Here is a 17347-nt window from a genome sequence, read left to right on the forward strand (position 1 = left end):
TCGTTTGCGAGTATTCGTATCGGATTTTTGCCCCTTGGGGGAGGGGTAATCAACCCGATCACCCCCCTCCCCCCCCCCCCCCCCATAGGACCGCGCCTTGTTGAATGTTTTATTATAGCGTATAGAATTAGCTCTTAAAACGTTAACAAAACAGGGCCTTTAAAGTGGTTGTGCTAATAGCGTGGAATGCGCTTTGGCTTATAAAGTAGCTTTAGGAAATAGTCTTAAGCGAACAGTTGAGGTTGGAATAAAACTTAAATTGTTACTTGGGTTACAGTTATGACAGCTCCAGAAGTTTAACTCTCAATAAAATTAAATTAAGGGGCATCCCTAGAGTAAATCAAAAAATAAAAATACAAACCCAAAAAATAAATCTGTTGGGAATTTGATTAAGAACATTCAGCTTTAGCTTAATTGACTACTCACACTCACCTTAAATCATTGAACACGAAATGCTTTATAATTAATTTTATCAAAAAAATCTTATAAGACCATAATCGAATGGTACATTTTACACGGTGTATCTGATGGAACCATTTAATTTATCGAAAATAAGCATCGTTTATTTTTAATTATTTACTATTGATAGATCCTAGGCTTCAGCCTTTTATCTTTAATGGTGTTTACAATATATTTATGAAAAAAACTAACTTAAGTTTATTTTTGATTTGTTCTCTGGACATATTCAGTTTTATAACGTTAGCATGTGCATTGTAGAGCGCCATCATTCTGTATATTGGTTCATTGCAAGCGTAGTTTTGAATTCGGTTAGGGAGCTGGAACGGTCGTATGCTGCGTAGACTGCTACGTCCTTCGTTAGGAGAAATCTGTGACATCAAATACGGTGAAAAATATTTTCCACAGGTCAAATCCTTCAAAAACAACATGTCGATTGATTTTCTGCGATTTTCTAATGATTCCAAGCCAACCAGCATACACAAAGCTCGATATTCTGGCATATCTTCTTGGCAGCCAATGTTTCTCAAGGCGTACCTTAGAAATCGTTTTTGAATTCTTTCGATTCTATTCTTATGAACATTGTAGTATGGCTGCCACACAATACTGGCATATTCGATAGTGGTTCGGATAAGTCCAACATAAATCGAGACGATAGTATAAGGATTGTCCAACTCGTGACAAATCCTGCTAACCATACCGTACATGGAATTGGCTTTGGCAACGACTTGTTCGAAATGTTTCGAAAAACTAAGTTTTGCATCCAACTCGACGCCTAGATCTTTCACTGAGAATTTTCTTGTTACGGAACAGTTGTTTTCAAGATAATAATCGTGCACTATGTTGCTCATTTTCCTTGAAAAGGTGATCACGCTGCATTTTGAGGCATTGATTTTCAAACCAAAATGGCTGCAACACTCAGAAAATTTGTTAAGCGCATTCTGTAGAACCATACAATCCTTGGGATACCGAACAGGAAGGAACATTTTCAAATCATCCGCGTAGATCAGCACAAACACGTCACGCAGCACTTCGGGGAACTCGTTCATTACAGTTATAAAAAGTAGGGGTCCCAAGTGACTCCCTTGAGGTACGCCGCTGTTGACCAGGAATACGCTGGATCTCGCGTTCCCAAGTTTTACAAACTGAACTCTTTCCATCAGGTACGAACGTATCCATTGTAGACTAACACCGGTGATTCCATTTTTGCGCAGCACTGACAGAAGAGCTTTAATATTGATAACGTCAAAAGCTTTAGACATATCTGTGTATATGACATCAACTTGCGAACCCTGCGTCATCCATTGAGATGTTCGGGAAACAAATTCTGCTAAATTCGTCACAGTAGATCGCTTTTTTAAAAATCCATGCTGAACATCTGCCATCTTTCTTTCTAGCCATGGGTACATCTGGTCGTAAATTATGCTCTCGAACATTTTTGGTATAGCAGAAAGAATTGCTACCCATCGATAGTTTTCAGCGGGCAATTTTGAACCATTCTTGTGAATAGGTAAAATGTGTGAAATCTTCCACAGTTTACTAAACAAACCATCACGAATGGAAGCTGAGAAGAGCAATAGTAGAGGCTTTCAAAAGCGCCCACGCACTTTTTAAGAAATGAATTTGGAATACAATCAGGTCCACTTCCTTTAGATTCATCGAGCTGAGAAATTTTCTGCCGAACATCCGTTGTCGATACGCTCAATTCTCGCATCACCTCTGCCGTGACTTGAAATTCTAATTCTGCAACCAAATCGTTTGCGTTGTAAATGCTGCGAAAATATTCGGCAAATAATTCAGAAGCCTCAAAGAAAGTACTAGCACTTTTGTCGTTGAAACAAATGTTTTTTAGAACTAAATTTGCTTTGCGCTTGGAATTGAATTTTTGCACCATTAAAAAGCTGGAACATTCCACTTTTATTAGAGCCCAAAATCTGAAATAATCCATCGAGGGATCTAGAACAATTCATTTTTTTATGATTTTTTAACCTTTTATAATATTTTTTTCAAGGACAAAATCATATTAGGGTAGATACTCTAGATTTCGACAGGAGCAAATTTTCGACAGATTTTTAAATAAAGACCAATCTTTCTATTTGTTTGCTCAGGCCATATATGTTCATATTTTTTTGTTTTAGCTCTCCCAATTTAGCATGTGTTGAGCATAAACATTATTCTAATTGAGTTGATTATTACAAGTAAATCATTAAATTAAAAGTTACATTCTAAATTACCTGTTCAATTCAATGCCATCGACCAAATAAGAATAAATTTGAATCATGGAAAAACTTACCTTTTATTCAAATAAAAGCAACATAAAAGGAATCAATGGATTGATAAGGTTTTGAGATAAGTGTTTTCGTCAATTTAATTCATATGTTTGCGAACATTTTACGGAATTTGAACTATTTTTTAAGCTGTCGAAAACTAGCCCCGAGAATTCACCTAAAACCCCAACTTTCTGTGAATTTTTATACTGTTTCCATGGTGTAGAAACGCCGTGAAATAGACAAGCACCTGCAAAATGCAAGCATTCATATTCCTTTGTTAACAAAGGAGGTGGAAATCTTCTTGTCGAAAACTAAAACTTTTGGTATCGAAAATTAAAATTGAATGTCGAAAACTAGACCGTCGAGAAGTTTTAGTAAAAAGTGAATAAAAACTTTATTTTGAGATTTTTAAACAATAAAAAAGGTAGAGAATACAGAATAAAGTCTGATTCAAATAACCAATCATATTTGAGATTAAAAATCGTGTAAAATAATTCATTTGTATGGTTTTTTCTGACAAAGCAAGCAAAAACTGTCGAAAACTAGGTATTTTCCCCTAATCACTGTGAAAACGCTTGTCTTACCTTTAGCATTGATCCAACTCCGTATGTCAATAGCATGATCTTATAGGAAATTTTCCTGCCTAAAACTTTGTAGAAGACAAAATAGTGATACACATTGAGAAAAATGAATTGTAAAATGACAAAAAGAGTGATTATTACCTATTTCATTTGAAAAATCTAATATAATTTCTCATATGTGATTGTACCAAAACCAGAAATAGTATTCTACCAATTTAGCTTTTGATTGTAGAATGTTTAAATGTTCAGCATGGGTTATTTACATTGAAAAATCTATCTTTTACATAAATTTGATCAAGATAATCTGAAGCAAAAAGCATTTGTCGGGTTTTGGTGTGAAAAAAAGTCCCTCGTTTTTCTTGAACGTTTAGTTATTTATATTTTGGGATAAGTTAGTGTGAGGACTTCATGAACAAATATTTGGGAATTGAAAACAAATTGGACTTTATTCTTACATTAAAGCCCATTTTTTTAAAATTTCAAATTTCCTATAAGATCATCTTATTGACATATGGAGTTGGATCAACGCTAAAGGCAAGACAAAAGTTTTCACGATGGTAAGTATCCTATATTTCGAATTTGCAACACAAATATACGTGCAAATATACATGTAAACATATCGTTTATAATTCAGCATAACTAAGGTTGCCAGATTGCCTGGTTTTATCCAGGTTTGCCCGGATATTTGTTACTAAATTGAGAACATTCCGGCCCGGCCCGGTTGCCCGGGTTTCATTGAAAAATGCCCGGATTTTGCCCGGATTTATTCATTTTATTTGGAAAATTAAACAAAACAACAAACACCTTCAAAACGAAATTTTTGAGCAAGTTTTATAAAAATAATTATGAAAGGTTTTTTGGAAGCCTAAAATACGGTTCAAAATCTATCGATAAGTTTTGATGAAAAAAAAATTGTTTTTTATTTTTTTTTCTTGATTTTTTTGAGGAATTTCTGAGTTTTGACAAAATTTGCCTGGATATTTTCCGGATTTATGGTCGTTAATTTGAAATCAAATGCCCGGATTTTGCTAGGTTTTTACATAAAAATTGGCCGGTTTGTCCGGCCCGGGTACATGCTGAAAAAATTCTGGCAACCTTAAGCAAAACCAGTATATACGTATCATTTTAGAGGCCATATAGGTACATTAGCACACATATTCTTGATTTTGATTGTATTGAATTACGATTTGCACGATTTGGCATGCGAACCCAGTAAACATTTTTGTAGGTATATATCTCAACAACTTTGTTATACGTTCCATTTTCATTAAAGAATGATCGTATGAAACTCGACGAAACAGCATTTAAATACCTATCAAAATGGAGGCAATATACCTACATATTTTCAACTTGAAACAACAGTACTCCCTTAACAGAGAGTAATCTCACTGAGGGCTACGAACAGTCGAAATCCTCACTTGCAATATATCCGCCACTAATCGCCACCATACCGTATTTTCTCTGTACCCCCTCTCTGCTAGCCACCACCTGCCGCAAACCGTCCCACCAACCGCCTTCACCATCCGCCCACACCAACCGCCAACATCCGCCACCAAACCGCCTCGAACCACAACAATCAAATGAAAATTTATGATGTGATATCGAAGAAAAGAAATAATGTTAAAAAAAAATAAAAATAAAAGCTATTCTCTCACTTGACCCACGCGGGAGATAAAAATGAACGAAATCGTCGTCAAAATCTGCAAACATTGGCGGACTTTTTATCATATCCGATTTAAACCTTTTAATCCGACTTCGAGTAACGAGTTTTACGACCTTTTACTCGCGTTATTTGGAATTATGATTCGCTCGCAGTAACGTTTATAATGACTAGAGTTATCATTTTTAATGCGATTTCATGTTTCTGGGAAACATTTACGACTACCTGATTCTTTTTGGAATATACTATGACATTTTACATCATCGTATAGATGATTGAGGTTGTAATCTTGTAGTTCTTCGCTCAATATGCGATTGGGAATATCTTTAAATTCGACATTTTTCGTAACAATATGGAAAGTTTGACGACTTATTTGATCGTCTTCTGCGACTTGAGTGCAGGACTCTCATTTTCCGTTAGTTGAATAAAAATAAGATTATTTCAAAGTAATACTTTTTTTGCTGTCAAATTCAAGTTTTTATCGTATAATTTATTATTTGCCTGATTGCTGAATTGTTTCAACGTTCATGAAGTTATTGTTGTACCTGGACTTGATCCCCTGACGAAACGATCGGCAGCTCATGATGATTCCTCGACACTATCTGGATTTAAAGCCTCCTTAAATACGATTCCAATCATCGATGTCTCATTATCATATACGATTTTATTGATTTTATTTGTATTCTTTAACGATCGCCTGCCAATACGTTTTACGAAGATCAGACATGCGAATTAATTTGCATAGGTATACGATTGCGTGCACATTATTACGAATCAATGCAGTTATATACGATTGTATAGCATATATTCCTACAAAAAAGTTCAAAGCAACGTTAGTAATATGGAATTCGGTAGACCTGTTTCGAATTTTATCAACTAGCTACTCGAGCTATTCGGAGCGATTAGAAAAGGGTCTGATCTTTCCAGTGGTCAAGACTTTATTAGCTATTACTTATCTACGATAACAAAAGATTTTAGTTTTTGATAGTGCGCATTATTCACCACGGATGCTGTGATCATCGAGCAGTCTGAGAGACGATGATGATTGATGGCTGCTACATCCCCATAGGAAATTTCCTGTGAATTTTTATTTTCATCGACGGGTACGATATTGGATACAGCATCGGCCTGGATTTCGGGTAGAAATGTTTCGCCGCCGCGCTCAATGTGAACACTCTGGGAAGAACTTTTATTACCAGCAGTACCTTAGTTCTTTGGTATCGCTGACCTTATCGACTGTGGGTATTTTTTTAGACAAAAAAGTTATTAGCTGGTGAACAGGGGCATTTCATTTGGAATTGATAAACAATAAATCATTAAAAAGTAATATGCACATACATGAAAAAAAGGCGGTTTAATTTTCCGGTTGAGGTGGATCTGCTTTAAAATGAATCAGCAATGTTCAGTCGTGAATTACACAAAAACATGAAAATATTTGTAAATAAAGAGTAGGATAAATATCTGATCTTAATTCGTAAGTAGCCGAAAATTCCTTTTCATATTTGGCATAACAAAGAGAATAAATTACTGCAATCAAAATGAAAACTGTGCTCCCAACCTCAAAAAGAACTCAGCCACGCTCGATGCAACGTAAAATTTTCTTGGTCCTATTCTGCCCTCTCGGCTTCTTCATTTGGATCTCGTACGTACTTACCCACAGCAAAAACTCAAACTGCAACAACAATCTTTCGGTTGATGAACTGATTCCATTATGAAACCCCCATTCAAATCGAAAAACCCTATGAATGCAAATACATTTGCATATGGTGGTCTTTATGAATTCACAATCTCACATTGCCTCCCCGATGGGTCTGAAAGTGCTTGTGGGGCGTACGAGAAAGATGATGGCAGGTAATTTTACATATTTCACGCCTCAACCAAGAACTTCGGCCAGAACTTCAGCACTGAGTGCTTAAATCGATGCCGAATATCACCGTGTAATGTGGTGGGCTGCATGACCCGTTCAAAAGCATTGCTCAATTGGATTGAAATTTCTGATTGAGTTTTCTATAATGTTAAAAATAAATTGAATATGTTTAATATTTAATTATTATTTTAGAAAACCAAATTTTTTTGAACCTTCCTAGCGTAGCTTAGTGGGATTTTTGGTGCTCATAAGCACCGTAGAAAGAGTTGTGACTTGATGGGAAGCATAACGATATTATGAGGGAACCTAGAGCTCCGAAAATATTACAACAATGAACCGTGCAGCGGCAACAAGAAACACTTGCAGGGAAAATCATTAGGAAAGAAAAGCGAAAAGAAGACAGGCAAAGCAGGTACAGGATTGAATTTCCTGCATTGCGGTAATTGTTTGTAAAATGTTTTTTGAATCCGTTTTTCGCCGGCTTTTGAGGCGATGTTTGTCGACGATGATGGGTCTCGTCATCGTCATCATCGCCTGGAAGTATGCAAAATGTGACTCTGCCGAGTGAAGAAAATAGCGGCAAACAGCGCTCGAGCTTTTAGTTTAAGTCTATAAAGTAAGCTCCGGATCGTTTGTTTTTTCCTTTTGGTGTTTTCCCTTGGTGCATCGCATCAAATGGAAAAGTGTATGGGAAGCTATTACCTCGGCTCGTCTTGTGACTGTAAAATCTTATTTATTTCCATTTCGAAACTAACCTCAAAAAAGTTGGTACCTATAGGTTAGTGGAACGCCCCAAGGGGATTTTCCCGACGTTACTGGGACCAGGGGTTTGTGGTTAGGTTCACTTTTCCACCCCACCCTTGATGTTAGGGGAAAAGTGCAAAAATTATGCAAAGTGCGGTGAAAAGTGCTGTGTTGTCTAAACTTTCGATGGAAGGAAGCATCGGAGATATCCCTGATTTTGGGGAAGTTGGGGTACTTGAGTGCAGTTAAAAAAAAGGAAAAAAAAATAAAATCTGAAAAAAAAATTAAATAAAATTTAAAAATTACAAAAATGGAAAATATGGCAAAAAACCAAAAATGACAAAAATGACAAAAATGACAAAAATGACAAAAATGACAAAAATGACAAAAATGACAAAAATGACAAAAATGACAAAAATGACAAAAATGACAAAAATGACAAAAATGACAAAAATGACAAAAATGACAAAAATGACAAAAATGACAAAAATGACAAAAATGACAAAAATGACAAAAATGACAAAAATGACAAAAATGACAAAAATGACAAAAATGACAAAAATGACAAAAATGACAAAAATGACAAAAATGACAAAAATGACAAAAATGACAAAAATGAAAAAAATTACAAAAAATGACAAAAATGACAAAAATGACAAAAATGACAAAAATGACAAAAGACAAAAATGACAAAAATGACAAAAATGACAAAAATGACAAAAATGGCAAAAATGACAAAAATGACAAAAATGACAAAAATGACAAAAATGACAAAAATGACAAAAATTACAAAAATTACAAAAATTACAAAAATTACAAAAATTACAAAAATTACAAAAATTACAAAAATTACAATAATTACGAAAATAACGAGATTTACAAAAACTACAAAAATTACAAAAAAAACAAAAATTTCAAGAATTACAAAAATAACAAAAATTACAAAAATTAAAAAATTACAAAAATTACAAAAATTACAAAAATTACAAAAATTACAAAAATTACAAAAATTACAAAAATTACAAAAATTACAAAAATTACAAAAATTACAAAAATTACAAAAATTACAAAAATTACAAAAATTACAAAAATTACAAAAATTACAAAAATTACAAAAATTACAAAAATTACAAAAATTACAAAAATTACAAAAATTACAAAAATTACAAAAATTACAAAAATTACAAAAATTACAAAAATTACAAAAATTACAAAAATTACAAAAATTACAAAAATTACAAAAATTACAAAAATTACAAAAATTACAAAAATTACAAAAATTACAAAAATTACAAAAACTACAAAAATTACAAAATTACAAATTTTCAAAAATGATAAAAATGACAAAAATTAAAAAACTGACAAAAATGACAAAAATGACACAAATGACAAAAATGACTAAAATATTGAAGCGACAAAAATAACAAAAATTAAAAAAATGACAAAAATTACAAAATTTAAAAAAAATACAAAAATTACAAAGTTTACAAAATTTACAAAATTTACAAATTTCAAAAATTTCTTTAATTTTCAAAATGTAAAAAATTCACAAAATTTACCTAATTTGCCAAATTTATGAAGTTTACAAAATTTACAAAATTGACAAAATTATCAAAATTAATAAAACTGTCAAAAATGACAAAATTTTCAAAATTAACAAAATTTATGAAATTTACAGAATTTACAAAATTTACAAAATTTACAAAATTTACAAAATTTACAAAATTTACAAAATTTACAAAATTTACAAAATTTACAAAATTTACAAAATTCACAAAATTTACAAAATTTACAAAATTTACAAAATTTACAAAATTTACAAAATTTACAAAATTTACAAAATTTACAAAATTTACAAAATTTACAAAATTTACAAAATTTACAAAATTTACAAAATTTACAAAATTTACAAAATTTACAAAATTTACAAAATTTACAAAATTTATAAAATTTACAAAATTTACAAAATTTACAAAATTTACAAAATTAACAAAATTTTCAAAAATTAACAAAATTTAGAAAATTAACAAAATTTAGAAAATTTACAAAATTTACAAAATTCACAAAATTCACAAAATTCACAAAATTTACAAAATTTACAAAATTTACAAAATTTACAAAATTTACAAAATTTACAAAATTTACAAAATTTACAAAATTTACAAAATTTACAAAATTTACAAAATTTACAAAATTTACAAAATTTACAAAATTTACAAAATTTACAAAATTTACAAAATTTACAAAATTTACAAAATTTACAAAATTTACAAAATTTACAAAATTTACAAAATTTACAAAATTTACAAAATTTACAAAATTTACAAAATTTACAAAATTTACAAAATTTACAAAATTTACAAAATTTACTAAATTTACAAAATTTATAAAATTTATAAAATTTACAAAATTTACAAAATTTACAAAATTTACAAAATTTACAAAATTTACAAAATTTACAAAATTTACAAAATTTACAAAATTTACAAAATTTACAAAATTTACAAAATTTACAAAATTTACAAAATTTACAAAATTTACAAAATTTACAAAATTTACAAAATTTACAAAATTTACAAAATTTACAAAATTTACAAAATTTACAAAATTTACAAAATTTACAAAATTTACAAAATTTACAAAATTTACAAAATTTACAAAATTTACAAAATTTACAAAATTTACAAAATTTACAAAATTTACAAAATTTACAAAATTTACAAAATTTACAAAATTTACAAAATTTACAAAATTTACAAAATTTACAAAATTTACAAAATTTACAAAATTTACAAAATTTACAAAATTTACAAAATTTACAAAATTTACAAAATTTACAAAATTTACAAAATTTACAAAATTTACAAAATTTACAAAATTTACAAAATTTACAAAATTTACAAAATTTACAAAATTTACAAAATTTACAAAACTTACAAAATTTACAAAATTTACAAAATTTACGAAGTTTACAAAATTTACAAAATTTACAAAATTTACAAAATTTACAAAATTTACAAAATTTACAAAATTTACAAAATTTACAAAATTTACAAAATTTACAAAATTTACAAAATTTACGAAATTTACAAAATTTACAAAATTTACAAAATTTACAAAATTTACAAAATTTACAAAATTTACAAAATTTACAAAATTTACAAAATTTACAAAATTTACAAAATTTACAAAATTTACAAAATTTACAAAATTTACAAAATTTACAAAATTTACAAAATTTACAAAATTTACAAAATTTACAAAATTTACAAAATTTACAAAATTTACAAAATTTACAAAATTTACAAAATTACAAAATTACAAAATTTACAAAATTTACAAAATTTACAAAATTACAAAATTTACAAAATTACAAAATTTACAAAATTTACAAAATTTACAAAATTTACAAAATTTACAAAATTTACAAAATTTACAAAATTTACAAAATTTACAAAATTTACAAAATTTACAAAATTTACAAAATTTACAAAATTTACAAAATTACAAATTTACAAAATTTACAAAATTTACAAAATTTACAAAATTTACAAAATTTACAAAATTTACAAAATTTACAAAATTTACAAAATTTACAAAATTTACAAAATTTACAAAATTTACAAAATTTACAAAATTTACAAAATTTACAAAATTTACAAAATTTACAAAATTTACAAAATTTACAAAATTTACAAAATTTACAAAATTACAAAATTTACAAAATTTACAAAATTTACAAAATTTACAAAATTACAAATTTACAAAATTTACAAAATTTACAAAATTTACAAAATTTACAAAATTTACAAATTTACAAAATTTACAAAATTTACAAAATTTAAAAACAAAATTTACAAAATTTACAAAATTTACAATATTTACAAAATTTACAAAATTTACAAAATTTACAAAATTTACAAAATTTACAAAATTTACAAAATTTACAAAATTTACAAAATTTACAAAATTTACAAAATTTACAAAATTTACAAAATTTACAAAATTTACAAAATTTACAAAATTTACAAATTTACAAAATTTACAAATTTACAAAATTTACAAATTTACAAAATTTACAAAATTTACAAAATTTACAAAATTTACAAAATTTACAAAATTTACAAAATTTACAAAATTTACAAAATTTACAAAATTTACAAAATTTACAAAATTTACAAAATTTACAAAATTTACAAAATTTACAAAATTTACAAAATTTACAAAATTTACAAAATTTAAAAATTTACAAAATTTACAAAATTACAAAATTTACAAAATTTACAAAATTTACAAAATTTACAAAATTTAAAATTTACAAAATTTACAAAATTTACAAAATTTACAAAATTTACAAAATTGACAAAATTTACAAAATTTACAAAATTTACAAAATTTACAAAATTTACAAAATTTACAAAATTTACAAAATTTACAAAATTTACAAAATTTACAAAATTTACAAAATTTACAAAATTTACAAAATTTACAAAATTTACAAAATTTACAAAATTTACAAAATTTACAAAATTTACAAAATTTACAAAATTTACAAAATTTACAAAATTTACAAAATTTACAAAATTTACAAAATTTACAAAATTTACAAAATTTACAAAATTTACAAAATTTACAAAATTTACAAAATTTACAAAATTTACAAAATTTACAAAATTTACAAAATTTACAAAATTTACAAAATTTACAAAATTTACAAAATTTACAAAATTTACAAAATTTACAAAATTTACAAAATTTACAAAATTTACAAAATTTACAAAATTTACAAAATTTACAAAATTTACAAAATTTACAAAATTTACAAAATTTACAAAATTTACAAAATTTACAAAATTTACTAAATTTACAAAATTTACAAAATTTATAAAATTTATAAAATTTACAAAATTTACAAAATTTACAAAATTTACAAAATTTACAAAATTTACAAAATTTACAAAATTTACAAAATTTACAAAATTTACAAAATTTACAAAATTTTCAAAATTTATAAAATTTACAAAATTTACAAAATTTACAAAATTTACAAAATTTACAAAATTTACAAAATTTACAAAATTTACAAAATTTACAAAATTTACAAAATTTACAAAATTTACAAAATTTAAAAAATTTACAAAATTTACAAAATTTACAAAATTGACAAAATTTACAAAATTTTCAAAATTTACAAAATTTACATAATTTTCAAAATTTACTAAATTTACGAAATTTACAAAATTTACAAAATTTACAAAATTACAAAATTTACAAAATTTACAAAATTTACAAAATTTACAAAATTTACAAAATTTACAAAATTCACAAAATTTACAAAATTTACAAAATTTACAAAATTTACAAAATTTACAAAATTTACAAAATTTACAAAATTTACAAAATTTACAAAATTTACAAAATTACAAAATTTACAAAATTACAAAATTTACAAAATTTACAAAATTTACAAAATTTACAAAATTTACAAAATTTACAAAATTTACAAAATTTACAAAACTTACAAAATTTACAAAATTTACAAAATTTACAAAATTTACAAAATTTACAAAATTTACAAAATTTACAAAATTTACAAAATTACAAAATTTACAAAATTTACAAAATTTACAAAATTTACAAAATTTACAAAATTTACAAAATTTACAAAATTTACAAAATTTACAAAATTTACAAAATTTACAAAATTTACAAAATTTACAAAATTTACAAAATTTACAAAATTTACAAAATTTACAAAATTTACAAAATTTACAAAATTCACAAAATTTACAAAATTTACAAAATTTACAAAATTTACAAAATTTACAAAATTTACAAAATTTACAAAATTTACAAAATTTACAAAATTTACAAAATTTACAAATTTACAAAATTTACAAAATTTACAAAATTTACAAAATTTACAAAATTTACAAAATTTACAAAATTTACAAAATTTACAAAATTTACAAAATTTACAAAATTTACAAAATTTACAAAATTTACAAAATTTACAAAATTTACAAAATTTACAAAATTTACAAAATTTACAAAATTTACAAAATTTACAAAATTTACAAAATTTATAAAATTTACGAAATTTACAAAATTTACAAAATTTACAAAATTTACAAAATTTACAAAATTTACAAAATTTACAAAATTTACAAAATTTACAAAATTTACAAAATTTACAAAATTTACAAAATTTACAAAATTTACAAAATTTACAAAATTTACAAAATTTACAAAATTTACAAAATTTACAAAATTTACAAAATTTACAAAATTTACAAAATTTACAAAATTTACAAAATTTACAAAATTTACAAAATTTACAAAATTTACAAAATTTACAAAATTACAAAATTTACAAAATTTACAAAATTTACAAAATTTACAAAATTTACAAAATTTACAAAATTTACAAAATTTACAAAATTTACAAAATTTACAAAATTCACAAAATTTACTAAATTTACAAAATTTACAAAATTTACAAAATTTACAAAATTTACAAAATTTATAAAATTTACGAAATTTACAAAATTTACAAAATTTACAAAATTTACAAAATTTACAAAATTTACAAAATTTACAAAATTTACAAAATTTACAAAATTTACAAAATTTACAAATTTACAAAATTTACAAAATTTACAAAATTTACAAAATTTACAAAATTTACAAAATTTACAAAATTTACAAAATTTACAAAATTTACAAAATTTACAAAATTTACAAAATTGACAAAATTTACAAAATTTACAAAATTTACAAAATTTACAAAATTTACAAAATTTACAAAATTACAAAATTTACAAAATTTACAAAATTTACAAAATTTACAAAATTTACAAAATTTACAAAATTTACAAAATTTAAAAAGTATACAAAATTTACAAAATTTACAAAATTTACAAAATTTACAAAATTTACAAAATTTACAAAATTTACAAAATTTACAAAATTTACAAAATTTACAAAATTTACAAAATTTACAAAATTTACAAAATTTACAAAATTTACAAAATTTACAAAATTTACAAAATTTACAAAATTTACAAAATTTACAAAATTTACAAAATTTACAAAATTTACAAAATTTACAAAATTTACAAAATTTACAAAATTTACAAAATTTACAAAATTTACAAAATTTACAAAATTTACAAAATTTACAAAATTTACAAAATTTACAAAATTTACAAAATTTACAAAATTTACAAATTTACAAAATTTACAAAATTTACAAAATTTACAAAATTTACAAAATTTACAAAATTTACAAAATTTACAAAATTTACAAAATTTACAAAATTTACAAAATTTACAAAATTTACAAAATTTACAAAATTTACAAAATTTACAAAATTTACAAAATTTACAAAATTTACAAAATTTACAAAATTTACAAAATTTACAAAATTTACAAAATTTACAAAATTTACAAAATTTACAAAATTTACAAAATTTACAAAATTTACAAAATTTACAAAATTTACAAAATTTACAAAATTTACAAAATTTACAAAATTTACAAAATTTACAAAATTTACAAAATTTACAAAATTTACAAAATTTACAAAATTTACAAAATTTACAAAATTTACAAAATTTACAAAATTTACAAAATTTACAAAATTTACAAAATTTACAAAATTTACAAAATTTACAAAATTTACAAAATTTACAAAATTTACAAAATTTACAAAATTTACAAAATTTACAAAATTTACAAAATTTACAAAATTTACAAAATTTACAAAATTTACAAAATTTACAAAATTTACAAAATTTACAAAATTTACAAAATTTACAAAATTTACAAAATTTACAAATTTACAAAATTTACAAAATTTACAAAATTTACAAAATTTACAAAATTTACAAAATTTACAAAATTTACAAAATTTACAAAATTTACAAACTTTACAAAATTTACAAAATACAAAATTTACAAAATTTACAAAATTTACAAAATTCACAAAATTTACAAAATTTACAAAATTTACAAAATTTACAAAATTTACAAAATTTACAAAATTTACAAAATTTACAAAATTTACAAAATTTACAAAATTTACAAAATTTACCAAATTTACAAAATTTTCATAATTTAAAAATTTACAAAATTTTCAAAATTTACAAAATTTGCAAAATTTTCAAAATTTAACAAAATTTACAAAATTTACAAATTCTCTTAAATTAACTAAATTTTAAAATAATTACATCATTTACAAAATTTACAACATTTACCAAATTTACGAAAATACAGAAAACGCTTAAAAAACTGTGATTTCGGGTTTTATTTCTCATTCCAATTTTTTAATATTCCATAGAAATCCATCGGTTTTAAAAAAAATCAGCTGAGTCCCAAAAAGTCGATTTACGTTAAAATTGTTATAACAGCAGATTTCATCGTTTTGGAAACTTTTTTTGAAAAAAAAAATCGTTTTATAGCCCTGTCATGAGAACGTTATTAAAATAAAATTTTTTCAATAAATCATATTCTGATCCATTTACGTTTTCCGATAATTTTAATGATTACTGCAACCAGAAATATAAGATATCCAAAATACAAACTTAGAACCCCATCGTTCCCTACAGTTGAAGAAACCAACTTTTCTCCAACCTCATGAAGCGCAGTATTTTGATCGAAGAGTATCTTCACTGTGCTCACCCACCTACCTTCTTTTAGCTAGATGGAAAGGCTTTGGGTTCGATGCATTTGCTGGAACTACCTTCAGCTCACAGCCAGCAGCCATTCCGCGCCGAACGAAGGAAATAATATTTCATAAATAATACTGCAAATTTTCGTTGTTTTACTTCATGGGTTGGATGGCTGGCAAAAATTTTGCATCTTGAAGCAGTGTACTTACCTTTTCTCGCTTCTCTCTCTCTCTCTCTCTCTGCCTCCCTCAATGATGCTAAGTACTTTCGAGTAAGTGTACAAACAAATCAAAAATAGACAGCAAAACCCCGGGGTTTTGAGGAGAAGCGAGAGTTTGCTTAAAGGCGATTGCTCGTTGCCATTCAGATTTGAAAATGTTTGTATTTGATTTTTCTTAGAAGAAAAAAATTTGAAGACTGAAATAATTTTTTCGTTATTTTTTAACAAATTTCATAAAAATTGTCAGATACACAATACAAAAATAAATGTCAAAGTTTCAGTCGGATAATTGATATTCTTTGAACATTTTGTACGGTTGATTTTTTCCCAACATAATTCGGGAGGCTCATCGAGCGGAAGTTAGGAAGACAAATGTGCAAGAAATTGGTAACAATGAATAATTCAGGAAAGTTCGCTCCACTTAGAACCAATTTCCGATTCTCAGTAAGTTTCACGGATGAAAAATCCCGCAAAAAAATACTCTTACTTCCAATGAATAAATGTGCATTGGTCAGTCTGTTCCCAAGTGAGGGCTGCCTTCCTCCAAAAATGGCCCCAATTGATGCCCGCAGACTTTTCCGTGTTACCATTCTCGAATAAGGGATGTTCCTTTCACTCTGTTCTACTTCGAAAGCCATAGTTTCCATCAAATAATAAAATAATAATGGGCAACGAGATGAAACTGCACACGTCTTGGAGCACTTTGTATCGCCATCATCCCCCCTTTCCCCGCAGCAAGGAAAGTGGAAAACGTTTTCCGGTCTAAAGCTGCCTCAGTTTTCCGGCTTTCACGGATCTCTACAACTGGTTGGGCTGACCTCGTTCTTCGACAGAGTTGATGCTGCCATTCTCTATCGGATCCGCTGAATTAGTGAG

This window comes from Uranotaenia lowii, chromosome 1 (genome assembly GCF_029784155.1).
Source record: "Uranotaenia lowii strain MFRU-FL chromosome 1, ASM2978415v1, whole genome shotgun sequence".
Classification (NCBI taxonomy): Eukaryota; Metazoa; Arthropoda; class Insecta; order Diptera; family Culicidae; genus Uranotaenia; species Uranotaenia lowii.